Genomic DNA, 22,613 nt, shown 5'->3' with positions numbered 1-22,613 from the left:
CAGTTATATCTATGTAAAAACATATGAAAACATTAGAAAAAAAACATGAAAGTTATAGATATTTGTAAAATTCTATAATTTATTAGCACATATATTTTAATAGCATTTTATATCAGATTATTTATATACTTAGTAATAATAGTGAGCTTTGAATGTAGACGCTAGTAAAAAAAAATTATATACATTTCTATATTCTATTCTATATTAGCTTTTGTAGCTAAAAATAAAAATAAAAACATTTCAATGTTGCTTTATTACTGCTATGAATGAATGAATGGGGCATGATTGTTATGATAATGATGATGATGATAATGATGAAAATAACGACGACTCATTTGTAACATTGACAATTCGTCAAAATATCAGTTGCTTGCATTCGCGAATATATATGACAAAAATTTGTCGTCTGCAAATGTCATTTAATGTGCCATTCATTATTTAGTCTCTCGCCGTTTGTATATCACCCAAGGACATATGTGTATTCAATTTCTTGCAAATAGATAATTGTTACTATACATTTTAAAGGTCCATTTTCTACATAAATGTACGGCAATTGAGATGTGCACATTTTTGCAAGGAACAGTTGCAACTGGCTGTGCAACAGTGGTTACAGAGACAAAACTGTTTCACCGATTATTTAATAATATGGCTTATAGGTAAGCTAAGATCTTCTTAAGGAATATGTTTGATTACTTGAAATCGGGCACATATAATTGTAACAAAGTGTCAATGAATCTTAGTGTAAATTTCCATGTATGATTATATCCATTGTTTCAGCAGCAAATAATAGTAAAAGCCAATAATAAACATGACATTGAGGTTTTAGATCCTGGTACAGTCAATCTCATTTTTTCGTACACGTAACGTTGTAAGACACGTTGTTAGGAAAGGAATTTTTCCTCGCTGATCTCAGCGCTCCTGACATGCATTTGAAAGAAAAGAAGAAACCATTATGTATAGAAGTTATCTTACTTCAATCAGGAGTATATGTAATACTTGTATTTTTGTCAACTTAAATATCAAATGGACTGTTAGTTAATAAAAAGAACTCCGAATCGATTTTAAAAGTTATCTATCTTACTATAATTAATCAATTGAAAAAATATCCATTTCTGACATACTATACCGTGAGAGTAACAGTTAAAATAAAAAGGGACGTAATTGCTCTTTTTGGTAAAGTTGGACATTGGCCAACGGGAGATAATCCTATATATTATATCTCTGTTCTTTTATACCTGCAGGTTTTAATTTTCTTAATGTATGAAAAGAACTTGAAGAAAGTGACAAGTTTGCAGTTAAATATTTTTTTTATTCGTGTATGATAAAAGCTAACGCAAGTTTCAGCAGTGATCTTTTTACAAATCTTCTTTCACTTTATATACTTAAAATCCAAACAGCCGGTCGAAAAGAGACCATACCAGCGATCATTTTAAGCAAAAAAAAAACTGGAATAAAAGTGTGATCCCTCGGAAGCATTGATAACAACAAAATTATAAGAACATTGCAGACTCGGTTTGTTTGAGTCTGTGATGAGGGATACTGAAAAAGTGCAACATCCCTCACGCCCCTAACACCGGCTTGAGCGTAACTCAATTTTCAACACTTAAAGTGATGGAATCAATGATCCCGAAGGACCAGAAAAACCTAACAATATGGAAGTGAAGTACGGGGCAACTTTTTACATCTGCCTTATATTGCTGTAAACAAGATCCTCCAAACTATCAAATTCAATGGCTTATTGATCCGCAACGGAATCAGATAAATGGTTTTTAACTGTTAGCTATAGAAAAATGGTGTTTTGTACGAAAATTACACTTTATTACACGCTTTATTTACTGAAGAAAAATCGCCGTTCCAAAAGTAAACAACAGGAAGCAAACATTTTGCGTGTAATTCTCGAGAGCATAATTCGTGGGCCTTATATTGCTGTAGAGAACCTCTAATGATTGACAACAGATTATTTTTTACGAAAATTTTTACTCTTTAAGAAAAAATTTATCGCCGGTTCAAAAAAGGCCATCCATCGCGGAAATTTCAAAGCCATTTTCCTTCGGTTAACCCTTTGTGCCTGATATTTCTGTAAAGAGCGTCTAAACTTATGGAATTTCTAATTTGTAACGAAATAACACAATCGTGTGTTAACGGTTGGCAACAAAAAAGTGGGATAAAGGGTTACATCATATTCTACGTTTTTGTTTTGTTTTTGTTTTTGGAAGTGGCTAGCCGTACGGGCCCGTACGGCTAGCCAAAAGTTCTAGCCGTACGTGAGTCACGTACGACTAGCCAGGACACACTGTATTGTCTAGCCGTACGGCACTTTTCAAATTTAAATAGAAGTCGAAATTATACATATATGTTTTTTCATGACTTTAAGCGAGGATTTTAACCATGAAATAGTAATTGTCTTCGTATATTTACTTTAAATAGAGATTAATCGCCTTGTTGGCTACAGTAAAAGAAGTACGAATATCGATCTTTATCATTTCAAGACATCGAGAAAAAATAGCGTTAGGTCGCAGTTAAATAACATCAATTGAAATAGTTTACAAAATTTTGATAATAATCCTTTTTTGTTTCATAAAGTTTAATTTTCGACACCTTTAAAATGAATAAAAAAATCAATGTTAGGCTCTGATACTTGCGTCAATTACCGAAGGTATAGAAGTTTGTCCATTGGAATTTGGAGGTTACGTACCATGGAGGTTACGTACCACTGCATAAATGTACCATTTTTGGAGGTTACGTACCACTATAGAAATATATAATTAAGTGATAATAATAGGGATAAGGTGTGAAACTATATCACGTTTATTGTTCAAATTCGCGCATTAATTGTATTTTGTAATGAGATTAAATATGTATGAATATATAAGAATAAACAACAAACCGCAATTAACGATAATAACAAGTTTTATTTACAACACAAAACTGAAAATAATTAATAACAATAATATAATTACACGCACTAAACTGAAATGAACAGTACAATGAAACAAACCACAGCTAATATATAAAAAAAACATTTTTTTTTTTCATTTATAGTATTATTGTTTTATTTATACGCATTTAACTCAAATTAACTGAAATAAACAAAATAATCAAAAGCAATAATAATATTTCATATGCATGTTAATAAACCGGACAAAATTACTTACCTTGAATAAAAAAAAAACTAAACAAGCGTTACATATTTTATCATTTATACATTACATTTAGTTTCATTTACACGTTAACTTAACTGTGCATAAAATGAAAATAACAATAATTATGTTACACGCTCTGAAATGAAACAACAATACACAATTAACAAGTATTTTTAAAAATATGTGCCAGCCGTTGCTCGACTTCCATCATGCCAGCTACAGCATTCGTAGTGCCGTGTAACATTGCTGGAACTTAAAGGTGGTCTACTTCTTATTGAGTTGTCAACAACCTGAAATTAAATATTAATAAGTTTTCTTATTAAGAAAGAAATTATGCATGCATGCTTTCTGTAAAAGTTGATCGCCGCAAAATTTCATTTTAAAAAATCAGTATTACGTACTAACCGGAGACTTGCAATTATAAATCAGTGTATTCAATCATATGTCAATAGTTTGCAATTTGTTTGTGATTACTCATTTCTGAATGTGTGATAATCATACATAGAAATAGGTAAAACCTTTGTTTGCATTTATAATAATTGCTCTTATGTGATTTTTAAAAAGTAATATTAAAGTTATAATTCGGTCTTTTTTTATAATTGTTATGCTCTATATTATTTGTATTTTATATAAATTATATAATTATATATATTTTTTATCGGTACTCTACAATATACGTGTACATACAGTCACTTTTCAATGAAAACGGAGAAGATATACGAATAAAATAAACATTTACAAAGTTTGATCCTGTTAGTAAACAGATAAAATTTTATAACGGCTATGGGTTATAAAAATGATAACATGTTTAAGTTACACCCCTGACTGTCATAGCAGTGTATCATTTATATCCGCTTGCTGATTATTAATCTTAGGAAAAAATGATAACGTGTGTGTGAGAACAATCTGTTATTCGTGAAATTAATACTTTTGGTTTTTATTAAATTACCTTATAATTGGTTACAGAAAAACAAATCATTCTTTTGATAACAATGCTAGTTGTTTGAACAAATGTTGTGATAATAATGTAATTTGCTTGATATTTTGTGACATTACGAAAAATAGAAAAAGATATGACAATTAACAATAACATTTATATTTATCATTACTTCGTTGAAGCAGATGCCCAGTACACTGATTAGAGTAAATCGCATTGGTTAATGAACTCTGCTGAAAAAGGAGAAGAGTTTATAACAATAGACTTGCTGTATAGCTTATTTCATACCGAAAAAATATTTCTTATTACAATATGTTTGCACATTTAAATTTAAATTTTTGATGATTTAAATTTATTGATTTTATTGATGAGTTCTAAACTAAAGATAGAGGAGGATGTAGTAAGCAAGTCTACAAGATATAATAAGCCACGCCTTTAATATCAAATATCGTTATTGTTACTGTGTGTATGTTTACTCGATGTTTGGGAGTTTATGAGTGTATACTTGGATGCAACACATATAATAAAATATATAAACCATCCTTCGGGTCTTGTTTAGTTTGTGTGCTTGTAAGCCATCCAAATAGAAAACATAAATGTTACAGAGGATATCAATGATTTTCTTATAAACGTGTGATTCATTCTCTTAGAGGTGTATAAAACAAACAATTTTCACTTGTTGTGGTATTCACAAATAAACAAATGAAAAACAGAAACAAATATTTTATTCATAAACAATGTAAAAAACTGAATTTTCTGTAAATTATATAGAACAGAAAATATGTTTTAATTAATGAAACTTAGAGTAAATAATAGACAAAAAAATAATGTTATAAGTAATAAGTCAATATTTCTCTATCATAGCAGTAATAGAATTTCTACTAGCAACCTCACCATATTTTACCCATTTTATATAAATTATATATATGGTACGTATCCTCCAAAATATATAAGTGGTACGTAACCTCCAAAAATGGTACGTAACCTCCTGGTACGTAACCTCCAGTAATCTGTCCATCATTAAGGAAAGTTTGCATGTTCCGTGAAACGCATTGGTAGGCTTTATTTAAGGCTTATTAATTGTTTGTGCTTTTATGTTCGATATTTATCTACTGTATTTGAAAATTATACAATTATTTTTGCTTTTCACCGTTTTTTTTTCAATGTTCTATGTATTTATTTATTTCTTTCACTCCGATCATTATTTATTCGATCCATGTGCTTAATTAACAAAAAAACATCTTTCAGTCAAATAAAACAACAAATCATAATCATGAGGCACAAAATAACATATGCATGGTCGACTTCTATATAATTTTGAAAAGTGCCGTACGGCTAGACAATACAGCGAGTCCTGGCTAGTCGTACGTGACTCACGTACGGCTAGAACTTTTGGCTAGCCGTACGGGCCCATACGGCTAGCCACTTCCTTTTTTTTGGGGGGGGGGGGGTTGTTTTTTTTATTTTTTTTTTTATTATTTATTTTTTTTTTTATTTTTTATTTTTTTTTTTTTGCTTTTTGCAAATCTTTAAACAGCGGGTACAGTTGATGCGTCATAAATGAACAGCCTGTATATTATGGAGGGCGATCGTTGCCAAAATTCCAGACATGTAAAGTGTTCCTTTTTAAATTGACTTTTGAAAATGCGAACTTGTTTGCCTACCATTTGTTATTGTACCCGTGCATAACACATAATATGCCTCTTAATTGAAGGTTCCCGCCTTTATATAACAAGTTTACAAACTGACCTAACATCTAAAACGACAACAAATTAACAAGCTCGTATCTTCCATTGCATGCAATACATATGTATGTTTGCACACTTATAGATCTGAAATATACAAATGAAATGTAAATCTTAAATACAGAAAATAGAGTTTAAGAAAACGTGTTACATGTACCAATTGTAGAACTACAAGAGTACGTCAACACAGTAACATGTTTAAAATGACAAAAGTAGATTTTCACAAAGTTAAACGATTTTAAGTCAAGCATAACGCCCCGCCCCTCTCGGAGTATGTACGAACTTCTGTTGCGGACAGGTATAAAACGTTGTCTCTCCTATATTTCTAAATAAAACTGAAGGACAAAATACAGCATACTCTACGGAGTAGTGGCGACATACTTCTCCGTCGTCTGTCTGTCCGTCCGTCCGTCACAAAACTTGTCCGGACTACTCCTCATAAACTACTGGTGCAATTTCATCCAAACTTTACAGGAATGATCAGTACCAAGTCTAGTTGTGCATATTGTCAGCATTTTCCGGTTCAATGATTTTTGTAAGGGTTATGGCCCTTTAATCATTTTATTCTTAAAGTTTGTCCGGACTACTTCTCTTAAACCACTAATGCAATTTCAATGAAACTTTACAGGATTGATTTGTAGGTCAAGTCTTTGCCCATATTGCACGGGTTTTCCGGTTGAATGATTTTTGGGCGAGTTATGGCCCTTTGATAAAAAGGTTTTTTTTCTGTGTGGTGCCAGATACACAAAAGCTTGTCCCTACTGGTGCAATTTTATCCATTTTTTACAGGAATGATAGGTACCAAGACAAGTTGTGCACTGTCTGTCTGTCTGTCTTTCCGTCTGTCACAAAACTTGTCCCCACTACTCCTCATAAACTACTGGGGCAATTTCATCCTAACTTTACAGTAATTTATGTCGCCACTACTCCGATCACTTCTCCGTCTGTCACAAAACTCGTCCCATCATGAAATTGGCCATCATGAGGCGACACATGTGTTCATAACATATATTTGTTACATTTGTTACAAAAGTTTTGTCACTAGCAACATCACTTGAAAATTGCTGATTTTACCATTTATGATGAAGATAACTTATGCATTAACTTATTATTTAACATCGTGTTCTTATCAGTTACAAATTATTTATCATTTTAGTGATTAGCCTGTCCGTGCTCTGCCTAGTGCCCTGTCCTGTGTTTTGTTTGGGGTCCGCCTGAGCTCCTTGTCACTTGTTCTTGTTGCTGAGTCATGTGGGGTTGCGTTCATTGAGAGCCGCCTTTCCTTGTTGATCTTGTTTATCATATATTCCTTAGAAACATCGGCGATTTGGAAACATTTTTGGAAACAATGACCAACTTCTAGGGAGTAATTTTATAGATAATCTAAAACAATAAAATATTTTTATTGGTATCATTGGAAAATGTATTGGCACACATTTCATTTTCAACAAAAACTATGCATGTATTTGCTAAAATAGTATATTAAAGCGGCCACCGAGATTTCCTTTCCGAAATCAAGAAAATACTTATCCGTAGAACATATGTACACTCTTTAATAAGGTATTTTCAGTATGAATAAAAACTTTTTTGCACTTGTTCATTATCCCTCATGTACAGAATCAATCAAATCGAGTCTGCAATTCTTATGTGATTTTGTTGTAATTAATGCTTCCGAGGGATCACTTTGTTTCCACATTTTATACTTCACAACAGCAGGTGTCAAGTGCCGTGTGGCAGCTGTAAAAAGTTGCCCCGTACTTCATTTCAGTGTTGTTATATTTTTCTGGTCCTTCGGGATCATTGATGCCAGCACTATTAAGTGTTGAGAATTGAGTACCCTCAAGCCGGTGCTAGGGGACGTGAGGGATGTTGCACGTATCCATAAACTCTCATATACAGACTTAATCAAACCGAGTCTGCAATTATCTTGTAATTTTGCTGTAATTTATGCTTCCGAGGAATCACTTTGTTTGCAGATTTTTTTTTTGCCCCGCACTTCACTTCAGTGTTGTTATATTTTTCTGGTCCTTCAGGATCATTGATGCCAGCGCTATTAAGTGTTGAGAATTGAGTACCGTTCAAGCCGGTGCTAGGGGGCGTGAGGAATGTTGCACTTGTTCATTATCCCTCATGTACAGACTCAGGATCACTTTCTTTTCAGATTTTTAATATACTTGTTCAAAGCTTATGGGCTTAACCTTCATTCAATATTCATTTTCTTTTTTGAATAAAGTATCTAAACGAAGCGACGTGATTTTTCCCCCGAATATATGAGTTTAAGAGAGACAAAATAAACAACGATAAGTTTGAAACAAAATTTTTAATACTTTTACGTAATTAATTTTCATTTTTAAGGCATCACTAGAAAGTTCATAAAGGATTCTTTTACTTGAGTCTGAAATTAGCAAAATTGACTTAGAAATAAAAAAAGTAAGTAGGGGGCGCCATGTTTCTCTTACTGAATTTCAGTGTGTTTTGTTTTTTTACTTGTGGACCACATGTCGTTTTTCATGTTTTTTCTTACTTGTGGACTATATGCCGTTTTTCATGGTATGGCACTTACTTGTCACATTGAAGGTTCCATGATAATCGCCATATCAACATATCTGAGGATGTTTTAAAATTCAAAATTGTACCAGTTCATGTTGAAATTTGCTTAAGCCGGTGCTATGGGGCATGGACGATTACTTGCTCTCTCCATTACCGTCTATGAACAGGCTCAATCAAACCAAGCCTGCAACATTCTCAATTTTGTCGTTTTGTGCGTTCTTTAGGGATTCTTATTTTCTCTATTTTACAGAAAGTAACATGATACTTTAAAACGAAAAGTTAATTCATTTTGATTTAATTCATTTTTATTTTAAGGCATTATATAATCATATATCATAAAGCGTATGAAGCACACTTATTTCAATCCAAATTTATCAGAATTGATTATGTAATAAAAAAAAAGTTTGGAGGGAACGCCGTGTTTTTCTTACCAATTCGAGAGTGTTATTTTCAGAGGAAAACATGATAAATTTTTAAACAAAAATTTAAATACATCTATTTAATTCATTTTTATTTGCGAGGCACTCATATGGAGTAATCTTTCATTTGATACCAAAAATATATGACTTTTTATAAAGTAAAAAAAAAAGAGTTAGAATAGACGCCGTGTTTTCCTTCACTTTATTGAGAAATAGGAGAGAGGCGACGGGTATTATACCTATCCGTACATTTCCATAATAGTAGATCGTAAATACTCAGAGAGGGGCGGGGCGTCATGCATGACTTAAAATCGTTTAACATTGTGAATCTACTTTTGTAATTTTAAACGTGTTACTGTGTAAACGTACTGATGTAGTTCTACGACTGGAAACATGTTTTATTAAATTATATTTTCTGTATTCGAGTTTTACATTTCATTTGTATTTTTCAGGTACAGATAGATATCTACAAGTGTGTAAACACGCTTATGTGTTATATGCAATGGAAGATCAAACATGTAAATTTGTTTTTGTTCTCCATGTTAGGTCAGCTGTTAAGATTTACATGTGTACTTGTTATTTAAAAGCGGGTGCTTTCAATTAAAAGATTGGATTAAGAGGCATTTCATTTGCTGTGCACGAATACAATCAAAAATGCTAGACATACGTGTTCGCATTTTCAAAAGTAGTTTTCAAAAAGAACACATTACATGTCTGGAATTTTGGCAACGATCGCCCTCCATAGTATATATATCTAACAGATGATTACATCCAGTGCATCAATGCTGTAACTAATTTACTACTATTGATCACGTCTGTTTCCGACGTTGATAAATAAATGAATTGTTAATCATGCCAATATTAGAACTTTTCTTCATTCCAAGATTTTAAGACTGAGGGACTGTAAATCATTCTTTTTTTCTTTTTTCTTTGAAAACCAGAAAATACTGTCCATATTTTAGGACATGCATACATTACATATGACAGTTACTGCCAATCAGTAACAGATCGAAATACAATTATGCCACTGACTGTTCATAGTGCCAATATTCTAGGATTGTTCATCATGCAGTCATTATAATGGGAGTGCCTGATTTAATACTTCGTAATGCCATTTATCATATGCTGTATTTATTTTTTACATTTCTTTGTTATTTCATGTTTCACATGCACTTGCACAAATACAGACAGAAAAAAATCTGCATCACACAATGATGATGCTGGCATAATGCCAAGTATGTTATGGTTGAATGTATTGTTTACTAAAATACAATACAATACAATGTAATATAAGGATTATTATACGAGTATCTTAATCTTTTACTTGTATTTGGCTCTCATAGATTTTACTAGAACGTATGAGGCGCCCGCCTAGCCTAGTAAAATCAAACTTGATTTCGGCTCAAGTTACCCTATAATAATCATAATTTATCAAGAAATGACAAAAACAACTTTAAGTAATATATATTTTTATATTTTGCAAATAACTTCAATTGAGATCATTAACACACCACTTTTAACATAATGATCCTTAAATGTGGTGAAATATAAAATGTTGTTCTAACAGGGCATATATTATTAGTTATAAAGATTTTTGACAGGTTATATGGCCCTATATATACGGTTGCTTGTAAATAAAACCAGAGCTGCCTGGCGAGTTATATTGCAAATAACCAATAATGTACGGCCATATAACCTGTCAGGAATCTTTATAACGAATTTTATAATGCAGAAAACTTCCTTCTTTAGAGGTAAAAGTGTGATTTCTTCATAAATTGTCAGCCATGTACATGTGTATAAATTTATGTAACCTCACAATTGACCAATGAAAAGCGATGTTACAAACATGCAGTATTATAAAAACTTAACATACATGTACATTGTATCATAAAACAAATACCAAAACACTGACTAGATGGTCATGATAAGATTCACACTCGACTAGAATGTTGGGGATTGGACTATGGGATATTTATTACAGTTTTACCTACATATGCATCAGACTGAACTAACTATATTCCTACTTAAGGCACCTAGAAATCATTCCTGTAAAGCTTGACCATATTCTGCAGTTAAGGAGAAGATGTTGTTTCAAGAAACTGTAAATATCATCACATAAACACTATCATGCTATCACTAAAAGTGACCTTGTAACCCCTCAAGAAAATGTTCACCCACTGTTATTTGCCTTTACACACTTTCTTACGACAGGTTATACCATTCTTCATCATCTATTCTAATGCTTGTGTCCCTCTATGTATCAATAATACCATTTTGAATGGTTCACTCACTCACTTTGACTGGTCTGGTTCACTCACTTTGACTGGTTCACTCACTTTTGACCAGTTCACTCACTTTGACTGGTTCACTCTATTTGAAACTAAAGCTAAATATCTAGACTGGTTCCTACAAAGATACCCTTTAAAAAATCCCATAATGATTTATCTTTCAGTAGACTTTGTATGACATCATTCCATTCATCTTTAGGCCAGAAACCATTTTCTCTGACATTTGGAGGCTTTTTGTTCCATTCCCCAATCTTTGACTGGTTCCATCCAGTTCTTACCATAATTAGCTTCAATGTATGGTAAAGGTGGACAGGGCACTCTCACCTTCAAATCGAGGAATATTGTCCAACATATGGAAAACTTCGGAAATATATACCTGAAATGCATGAATAGTTTGTTAACATATGATATGTAATATGGTCCTGATTATTGTCTGTTACAAATTGCCTAACAAGAGCAGTAAGGTTGGTTAGTTTACCCTCCAGATCACAATACTAAGAGTACAGTTCAGCCACGGCATGGTTCCTGGGCAGGCTCTCAAGCAGTTCACCAGTACTAGTTGCCTTCACTTTTGCAAGAAACCGATAACTTCTGTACAGGCCAGATCAGAGGTACAGTGCCAATGACCATAGAAAGGATTTCATGATCAATCACAACAAAAGTGACCTGCCCCATCCAGGAATTGAATCCAGGTTGCCTGATTCACAGTCCACCGTTCTACCTAATAAGCTTATTGGACGGCTCGCCTAACAAGAGCACCTCAAAGGCATGGCAATATATACCTGAATGCAAACTTATTTAACTTATTTTTAAAATAAGGATACAAAATTATAAAATAGATATAAAAATTTCTTTGAATCATGATTTATATTAATTAAACTTAAAAATGTTAATTGACCCCTAGAATGGGGCATTTTTGACACTAGGGTCATGATTATAACTGTTGTAGAAGAGAAAGAGAGAAAGCTATATGCTACATAACTAATCTCTGGACATTGTAGTTTTTCATAAAAGATCTAGATATTATTTTCAATAAATTAATGTATACAAACAAGTGTGATCGCAAGGATGATGCCCATTTTATATATTTATATAAGCTTGATTATGATGAAAACTTGAAGGATATATCATCCACTTGCAAGTCTGCTTCCTTGAAGTAACCAATATTGGTGTCATATGTACAAATATGGTCATGACCCCAGAAGAGCTTAAATCCATGATTGCTCATATGAATGGCTGGCATCTTAACCACTTGGGCACAAAGGTCATACATACATATCTTACATAACATAACTTAATGTATAACATACATAACATACATAACTTTTGTAGAGAAGCACAAAGTGCTTGGCATTGTAGCTTATATGATTTTTTAAAAATATGTTTACTTTCTAATTCTACATGTATGCAAACTATATGATCCAGAGAGCAAAGCAAAATTAAGTACAGGGTAATGACTTAAGTAACTTTTGTAGGGGTCCAGTAGGCAATGCTACATACCTAATATCTAAGCTCTGGGAACTGTTTCACGTAATAGGTCTTAAATGTGTTTTCAAATCTTAAAACTCTGATGGTAATAGAGGTGAGTAATAGGTAAAACTCTTGGCCAGGGAAAGAAAGGGAATAAAAAGGTAAAACTCTTGACCAGGGAAAGAAAGGGAATAAAAGCTATCAAGGCACCCTCATAACAGTGCTACTAACTTGTATTTTTGTCCTGTTTCATGATGTGTCCCTCCATTCCACATATGATCCTTCTCTTCATAAAAAAAGAAAAAGTCTAACTTAATATCTCCTGCTTGAAACGACAACTCATAACTATCATTCACCTGAAATAAAGAAGAAAAAAATTGATAAATCTTTATGCCAAGAACATTTCGTCACCTTAGTGCAATAACTGGTTAACTTCTATTAGATTTTGAAGGACTTAACCCGTTACTGCACTAAGGTGATGATTTCTGCCAAGTTTCATCAAACCTGACATTTTGGTTAAGCTGACATTTGAATGCATTGTTGATGGACTATGGACTATGGATATCTAGTGGTTCATTGCATGACAGAACTTGAGCTAAAATTTGTTTTCTATAGAAATCTACTCGACCTAAATGTTTTTGAATTTCATGGGGCATTTTAGACCCCACTGGCATGATTTACCTAATTTAAGTAGAGCTCAACTAGGATAAATGCTACATGTAAATACCATTAAATTACAGAATGTAAAGGTCAAATTCAATAGACTATGGTCTAAAAAATAGTTACCTTTCCAAATACATGTTTTAGAAAAAAGCCTCCTCTTTCAAAAGCTGACACAATCTCTGGTTTATAGTTGCTGATAAATATGCCAAAGTCCACATCATGACTATAAGTAATAACATCACACTGTCTAAACCATCCTACAACATAGTAACAATAGATTTTAAATTTTGAACATGAAAAGTAACATTCTTGGAATAAGAGCTGTCACATGTTTTCCAAAATGTGGTGCAAATGTCAACAAACAGGCCAATAAGATAGCTCTCCCTATCATAATTATAGTTTGTTTGTTTTTGTTTAGTTAGATTTTAAGTCAAACACTGTAATGGTCATATGGCGACTTCCCAGCTTTACTGGTGAAGGAAGATCTCGGGTGTCACTATTGCATTCTTTCAGGCACAAGTGGGCACCTGAGAAGAACCATCAACCCTTTGTAAGTAAGCTGCATAGCTTCCTCATATGAAAGAATCCAAAGGCCCCGATGGTGGTAAGGGCCCCGATGGTAGTGAGGGCCATGACAGTGGTGAGAGCCATGATGGTGGTGAGGGCCACAAGGTTGGTGAGGGCCCCGATGGTAGTGAGGGCCATGACAGTGGTGAGAGCCATGATGGTGGTGAGGGCCACAAGGTTGGTGAGGGCCCCGATGGTAGTGAGGGCCATGACAGTGGTGAGAGCCATGATGGTGGTGAGGGCCACAAGGTTGGTGAGGGCCCCGATGGTAGTGAGGGCCATGACAGTGGTGAGAGCCATGATGGTGGTGAGGGCCACAAGGTTGGTGAGGGCCCCGATGGTAGTGAGGGCCATGACAGTGGTGAGAGCCATGATGGTGGTGAGGGCCATGATGGTGGTGAGGGCTGGTGGTGAGGGCCATGTGATTTGTAGAACAGGTAAATAGATTGAAAAATTTGGATAAATATGTAGAAAAAATTATCAAAGTTTGAATTAAACCAGCATATTACAGTGTAATATTTAGTTTTAAAAATAATTACAATTAACATATCGACATACTGACAAGCTGACTCCTATATACCCCGACCCTAAACTTCTTCTGTAGGTGTAAAATAAAATAATAATTCAAGAGACAGCTATGCACTTGTTGGTAATACGATTAACAATGTAAGCATGAATCATGCCCACATTCAAGATATTTATATTTCATACATAACACATATTAAGTTTAATCAGTTCTATATGAGAAAGGGGCATAACTGTAGAAATACTGATAACTTTGTCTACAGATTTGAATCTGTTCCCATTTGTAAGAAGGAATACAAATTCTTTGATATCACATAGATTCTAACTTAAAAAGTATCATAACTCCAAACACATCCCTTACACAATAAGGCTCATTGTCTCACAACTGTGTCTTGTCATGCTATCCAAATAGTTAATGTTTTAAGTATGTATTAAAGTTTTTTGCTAAATGCTATCAGTAATAAGTATGAAAACAATGACAGAATGATCATAAAATGTTGACTTTTTCTTCAAGAACAGACATAAAATATAACATATTATACAGGTCACAGTGACCTTGACCTTTGACCTTTCGACATTAAAGTGGGTGTGGAAGGAAAAACTCATCAAAATTTGGTCAAATGGTAGGTCCTTGTGACCTCAAGTTGACCTTTGACCTTTAGACATGAAAATGAGTGTTTTTGCATGCATTCACACATAAAGATTCAATGTATTAGCTTTGCTAGAATTAAAAAAAGATTACCAATGCCTCCACCACTGAGTGGGTCATGACAATAGATTTAATTTTTCTTCTAAAGTGGAGCTAAAAATGAAAGATTAAACATAATTTTACTACCTAAACAAGTGCCACTACTAAGCCAAAATGGTACTCCAAGGTCATCAAGATATTGTTTTGCACGTGAAATAATTTGCCGAACATTTCTCTGGAATTTAAGTGACCCTTCCGAAACATCCTGAGGGTACTGCATCAAGAACTGATGGGCTCTCGTATAATTACATTCTAGATATTCAGAATCTTTGATGTGTTTTAAAAACTGTCTTGGGTTGCTAGGCAACAAAAGATTTCCTTTTCTTACAATATCAAATCTACAAAAGGAAAAACAGTTCAAATAATTTAAAGTTTGACTTAGTTCCATCCTGAATAATATCTAAATTTTAAACACTAAATTTAATGTTCTTTTTTCAGAATCAAGATCCTAAACAATATACAATACATGTATAAGTATATTCTAATTCAGAGTTAAATTAAGTCTTCTACTTGCATTTAGTTAGTTTAGTTAACACTAGTTTATTTCAGTTTTATTGTGTTGGAAACTATAACCTTATTGAAACAATTTCAAACCTGTTCCGGGAACCGACCAGTTCTAAGCAATGAGTGTAAAGTTTCTTGCTCATAGAAACAATGGCTTGAAACTGACATGGTTTGAACCCATGAGGCCAGCAATCCTTAGATTACTTTTCAGGACCATTAACTGTTAATAACCACACGGCCATGCCTCTACTTAAGGACATTTTTAAGTCAAGGTCATATAATTTTACATAAGGTTAAGTCTTAACTTATTCTTAAGTTTTGTTTGTCCAAGAGAGAATCATATCCAAAATATTGCCCAATTGTGATGAAAAAAATTACTTTCAAGGTCAAGGTCATTTAAATATCTTGGTCATGCATGATTTGCTCTATGTGTCTACAGATACTCAGACTACAGGACAGCCTCAAACCTGAATAACCATCCCAACCTCCCCCAATAAAACTTCCATTGTACAGCTGGGGTATGGTAACGTGTTGAGACTTGCACTAAATACTGTAAAATATGCTGTACTATGCAGGAACCATAATAGATATTTAATGCAACAAGACCATTTGGATAACTGTGAATATCTCTTGCAAGTTTCACCAATGAGATATCATTTGAAACAACTGCAGACAAAATGCAACAGAGTCATACATGTATGTAGATTTAAGCATTTGTCCTTAGCTGAGCTTAATGTGTCCTTATGCCCTAGATATGAATTAATATAATATTATACAGCTTTACATGTATTATAACATTGTGTACTTATTTGTATAACAGTTATGTAAACTATATGTTCTGATTATATATAGAATGCGTAAATGGTGTAAGGCATTTGAAATGCCGATTTGCCAAAAAATCAAATGGAAATGGTTATGCACACCTATCATATAGTCCAGCATGCTTAAAGAAGTGTTCTGTATCCAATAAACAGCTACCGCTCAATTCACTTCTCCATTTCACATCTCCATGCCATAATGTTGACCTAGTTTTATTATAAAACATGACCACGTGCACAGTGAAACCTTGAGAGCAAAGAAAGTAATGGCTTATCACTGAAGTCTTCAATTCTGTGTGGAATGATCGTGTTGTATATAATTTCAAACCAATGGTTTCAAAATGAAGTCTGTATTTCTCCTATAAAAATGATTAGAAGAAAGCAGATAAAATTTATAATTTTGACCTTCTATGGTACAGCTATATTAATAATTTACCTTTTCTTAATCAACTCTTATTTTAAGATGTAGACTAACTGCAGTGAATCTATAATACCCCAAACTGCCATCTTGGTATCAAATAAGGATAATTAATATAAATATTCAGAATACCAATCGATAATACCTATTTCTTTTCAATTATTATTAACATTGTTTAATATTCTCCAAAATACCTTCTAGTCACAAAAAATGACAATTAACCATATGAACATAGGTCACATAAAAAATTAATGCATTTTTATTGTTTTATCTTAAGGTCCTTAATTCAGCCTTAAAATTTGTGCAAGACCATAGTTTTTTAACTTAGTAAAGGCCACATAGTGACTTTCGAGCTAAATAATTTTTGGGTGGAAAAGAAGACCTCAAGTGCCCATCCAAAAAATTATAAAAGGCATGACTGGGCACCTGAGTAGAACCACTAATGTTCTGCAATCTAGCTGGATAATTTCTCACATGAAAGAATCTCAAAACATATAGAAGTTTCACTATATACAAGTGTTTTCCTTTGACCTTTGAGTGTGACCTTGACCTCTGACTTAGAAATCTGGTGATGATGAAACCTTGTGATCCCTTCATACATGTAAAAGATATGGTATGTACACTAGTTGTTTTCCCCCAATGATTTCTGGTGACCTTGACCATGTACATATTGACCTTCATTATGTTGACAATATTCAGTCTCGTGAATGTGAACAATTGTGATAGAAGGATAGTTTGCTTTAATTATACTTAATATAGTCCTACTAAAAATGACAAAAATATCAAACAATGAAAGTATTATGTCTAAAAAGTTGTAATTATAACTTACTAAAGTTGAAGCAATGTTTGTATCCTTTATAATGCCATAGCGTATAAACTTCCTTCTACTTAATCCTTCATATATGTGGTGTGATGGAAGCGTGGAATTCAATGATGGTAAATCCAAAACAAACAATGGAATTCTCAAAGATGTGTATAAGTTTTGAAACAGGAGATATGTACTCTGGAAAAATAAACAACAACATAACAAGCACTACCATTGAAAATGATGGATACTTCCCAAAATATCACAATGGAGTAAGGTTTTTAAATTAAATTAAAACTACATAATTATTTAACCAAAATGTAATTGACAAAGTGGCAGCTTAGTCATGCACGCAATTACAGGACCCCACTAGAGTGTGTTCTGTGGGGTTGTATATTTGTATGCATTAAATGTAGAAAAATATGTAGAGGTACTATTATAAAATGATACATTGTATATTAAACATGTCTAGTCACTGACTTTCAATGCTAGTTATCTTCATATTCTTTGACAAAGAACACGTTTATTATCTCCACAAAGATTAACTTACAAATTATTATTACCTGTTCTTTATTGTTTTCTTTAGAATCCATTTTCTGTAATAAATAATGAAATACAGGGTCAAATAAACATCTGAATGTAAAGTATCATTAAAGGTCTTGTCCTTAAAATAGACTGTAGTTGTGTCCATGTAGACATGTAAATACAATACATTAATAAACAAGAGGGCCATGATGGCCCTGAGTCGCTCACCAGAAATAACTGCTTTTCAGTGTTGGTATGTCAATATATTCTAATATAAAATTTGAGCATAGAATATGTTTAAACAATATTTTGAAGAAATGCCATGACCTGGGGTATTTAAGCTTTAGCTTAATGGGGCTAATCAAATTAATATGAGCAAACTTGATAACTACCTAAGAATGCTACAAAGTTTGGTGATCATCTATCAATTATTTCAGTAGGAAATGATGTTCGAAGGTTTTTTCTATTTTTAGCTTAAGTGGCCCCTAAAAGTGGCTAATCAAATTAATATAAGCAAACTTGATAAAAGAGTACCCAAGAATGCTACAGACAAAGTTTGATGATTATCCATCAATTGGTTCTGAAGTAGATGTTTAAAGGTTTTTCTATTTTTAGCTTTAGCGGCCCTAAAAGGGGCCAATCAAATTAATATGAGCAAACTTGATAAAAGATTACCCAAAAATGCTACAGAGTTTGATGATTCATCACCAATAGTTCTGTAAGGAGAAGATGTTTAAACATATTTCTATTTTTAATTTTAGCGGCCCTTAAAAGGGGCTAATCAAATTAATATGAGCAAACCTTATAAAAGACTACCCAATAATGCTACAGACAAAGTTTGGAGATCATCCATCAATTAGTTCTGTAGCAATAGACGTTTTAAATGTATATCTATTTTTAATTTTAGTGGCCCCTAAAAGGGGCCAATCAAATTAATATGAGCAAACTTAATAAAAGACTACCCAATAATGCTACAGACAAAGTTTGCTGATCATCCATCAATTAGTTCTGTAGCAATAGACGTTTAAATGTATATCTATTTTTAAATTTAGTGGCCCCTAAAAGTGGCTAATCAAATTAATATAAGCAAACTTGATAAAAGAGTACCCAAGAATGCTACAGACAAAGTTTGATGATTATCCATCAATTGGTTCTGAAGTAGATGTTTAAAGGTTTTTCTATTTTTAGCTTTAGCGGCCCTAAAAGGGGCCAATCAAATTAATATGAGCAAACTTGATAAAAGATTACCCAAAAATGCTACAGAGTTTGATGATCATCCACCAATAGTTCTGTAGGAGAAGATGTTTAAACATATTTCTATTTTTAATTTTAGCGGCCCTTAAAAGGGGCTAATCAAATCAATATGAGCAAACCTTATAAAAGACTACCCAAGAATGCTACAGACAAAGTTTGGTGATCATCCATCAATTAGTTCTCTAGAAATAGACATTTAACGGTATTTCTATTTTTTAGCTTTAGCGGCCCCTTAAAGGGGCCAATCAAATTAATATGAGCAAACTTGATAAAACACTACCAAAGAATGCTACAGACAAAGTTTGGTGATCATCCATCAATTAGTTCTGTAGGAGAAGATGTTTAGAGGTTTTCTATTTTTAGTCCTAAAAGGGGCCAATCAAATTTACATGTATATGAGCAAACTTGATAAAAGACTACCTAACAAAGGTTTTTCTATTTTTAGCCCTAGAGACCCCTAAAAGGGGCCAATCAAATTTATATGAGCAAACTTGATAAAAAACTTCCCAAGAATGCTACAGACAAAGTTTGGTGATCATCCATCCATTAGTTCTGTAGAAGAAGATGTTTAAAGGTTTTTCTATTTTTACCTCTGCTGACCCCTAAAAGGGGCCAATTGGAATGACATGAGCAAATTCAAGTGTGACTGTCACAAGGATGCTACAGACCAAATTTGAAGTAAATCTGCCTAGAGAAGAAGACGATTGTTGACGCATGACGAGGGACGACGGACGCCGGAGCATCCCCCTTTGATACTAATAGCTCACCCTGAGCCCTCGGCTCTGGTGAGCTAACAAGAAATGTCAAACAACACATATGACCCCCTTCCAAGCCCTTGACTCATACCATTTGTAATTTTCAACATAATGAGCAGAAACCATTCTGACATTTAAGGCCCCTGTGACCTTGACCTTTGACATAGTGACCCAAAACCACTAGGGGTCATCTACTAGTTATGACCAATCAGTATGTGAAATATCAAGACTTTGGGATAAATTGTTTTCAAGATAATGAGCGGAAACTATTCAGACATTTAAGGCCTATGTGACCTTGACCTTTGACCCCAAAGTCAATAGGGGTCATCTTCTAGGTAAGAACAATCAGAATGTGATATATGAAGACATTGCAATAAATAGTTTTCAAGATAATAAGCGGAAACCATTCAAGCATTTACGGCCCCTGTGACCTTGACCTTTGATCTAGTGATCCAATTATCAAATGGGGTCATTTACTACTTACGAAAATTCAGTATGTGAAATATGAAAACTTTTGCGATAAACAGTTTTCAAGACAATGAGCTAAAAACCATTCTCACATTTAAGGACCCTGTGACTTTGACCTAGTGACCCAAAAATCAATAGGGGTCATCTACTAGTTATGACCAATCAGAATGTGATATATGAAGACATTGCGATACATTGTTTTTTAAACAATGGGCGAAAACCATTCTGATATTTAAGGCCCAAAAGACCTTGACCTTTGACCTAGTGACCCCAAAATCGATAGGGGTCATCTACTAGTTATGAACAATCAGTATGTGAAATATTAAGACTTTGTGACAAATTGTTTTCAAGATAATGAGCCGGAACCATTCTGACATATAAGGCCCCTGTGACCTTGACCTTTGACCTAGTGACCCAAAAATCAATAGAAATCATCAACTAGTTATGACCAATCAGTGTGTCAAATTTGAAGACTTTGCAATAAATAGTTTTAAGGATAATGAGTGGCAATATTCTGACATATATGGCCCCTGTAACCTTTGACCTAGTGACCCCAAAATCTGTCTAAGTTATGACCAATCAGTATGTGAAATATGAAGACTTTGTGAAGAATAGTTTTTAAGATAATCAGTGGAAACCATGTGGTCTACCGACAGATGGGCAGGCAGACCAATAGACAGACAGACCGACTGACCGACACTTGCAAAATAATGTACACTCTCTTCTTGGAAGAGGGGCATAATTTTAAAGTTATATAGCCAATAATAGCATTTTATATATAAAAACACAATAAGTTGAATAACTGAATTAACCTTCATGATCCTTTAAGGTCATTTCAAAGTCCTTTAAGGTCATTTCAAAGTCAAGGTCATGTGAAGTTCAGTCTTCTTGAAGAACTTATTGTCCTTCATACTGCTGTGACCAAGTATAAAGACAATCCATTCATTGGTAATAAAGTAAAAATGTATCACTTTATTAGCACAAATCACGTATACGCTTGGGGGTCAGATCCTGCACCCCCCCCCAACGTAGTGGCGTACGCCCCTGTAAACACTCTATCAAAACTATTTGAATATTTTAACACGAATGGGACATCTATTACAATGATAAAACTTGTTTTCAAACAATTTATGGAAAAAATACCGTATACCATCAAGCCTCAATAAGTATATTGTAAACCTTGATAAATGAGACAATAAATTAAATAGTGAAAAATAAATGAATGAATTAATTAAGCTACTCATTAATTCCCTTATAGTTTAGCTAGTACCATATCAAAATTGGGTGGTCGAAAATACCCGGGCCGAAACGTCCAAGAGATGATACGGTCCGTTTCGGTGCAATCCGTGTTGTCCTACTGTCCGTACTGTCCTAAAAATATAATTATTTTAAAATTGCCTCACCTGTCTTTCTAAATAGGCAGGTAGAACTAAAAATTGGAAACCCATATATCCAAGACATATCAAGGAAAATGTCTTTACTGCAAACGTCTTCTTCATTGTTTGCGTGAAATATCACTTTTTAACTCGGCCCTACATCAACTCGTGTCAACTCGGCCCACTATCTCGGGAACCAGATAAGCAGGAGACCAGCGTTTATCCTAATTTTCGAACCTTTACATCATTACACGGAACGGATCCATGCCGTATTTCGGTTGATTTGTGACAAAATACTTCATAGGCACTTGGTTTCGGCTGGGACATAAGAGTTATCTTATGTCCCAGGTTTCGGGATAAAAAAAACCTTTGAGAGGTTTGTAGAACTCAAATATAATTGACTGTATCAATTTTTTAAACGTAGATGTCTCTTTTCTAAAATTGTTATTTTCCCATATGTTACGGTTTTTTTAGTAACATCGGAAAAATAACGGTTTTAGAAAAGAGACATAGATCTACATGTACGTTAAAAACTGTTACAGTCAATTTTAATATTATTTGAGTTCTACAAACGTCTCAAAGGTTTTTTTTTATCCCGAAACCAAGTGCCTATGAAATACTTCTACAAAAGATAA

General features: G+C 33.5%; 1 pseudogene; it reads right to left on the bottom strand.

The window, feature by feature from the left end:
* Positions 1 to 10,246: 10,246 nt before the first annotated feature.
* Positions 10,247 to 22,259, bottom strand: LOC132751255 (ribitol-5-phosphate transferase FKTN-like; annotated as a pseudogene).
* Between the last annotated feature and the right edge of the window lie 354 nt (positions 22,260 to 22,613).

Source organism: Ruditapes philippinarum, unplaced genomic scaffold (genome assembly GCF_026571515.1).
Source record: "Ruditapes philippinarum isolate M1 unplaced genomic scaffold, ASM2657151v2 ctg10496_1_1_1_1, whole genome shotgun sequence".
Lineage (NCBI taxonomy): Eukaryota > Metazoa > Mollusca > Bivalvia > Venerida > Veneridae > Ruditapes > Ruditapes philippinarum.
The sequence above is the reverse complement of the archived record's forward strand: the minus strand, read 5'-3'. Positions and strand labels throughout refer to the sequence as shown.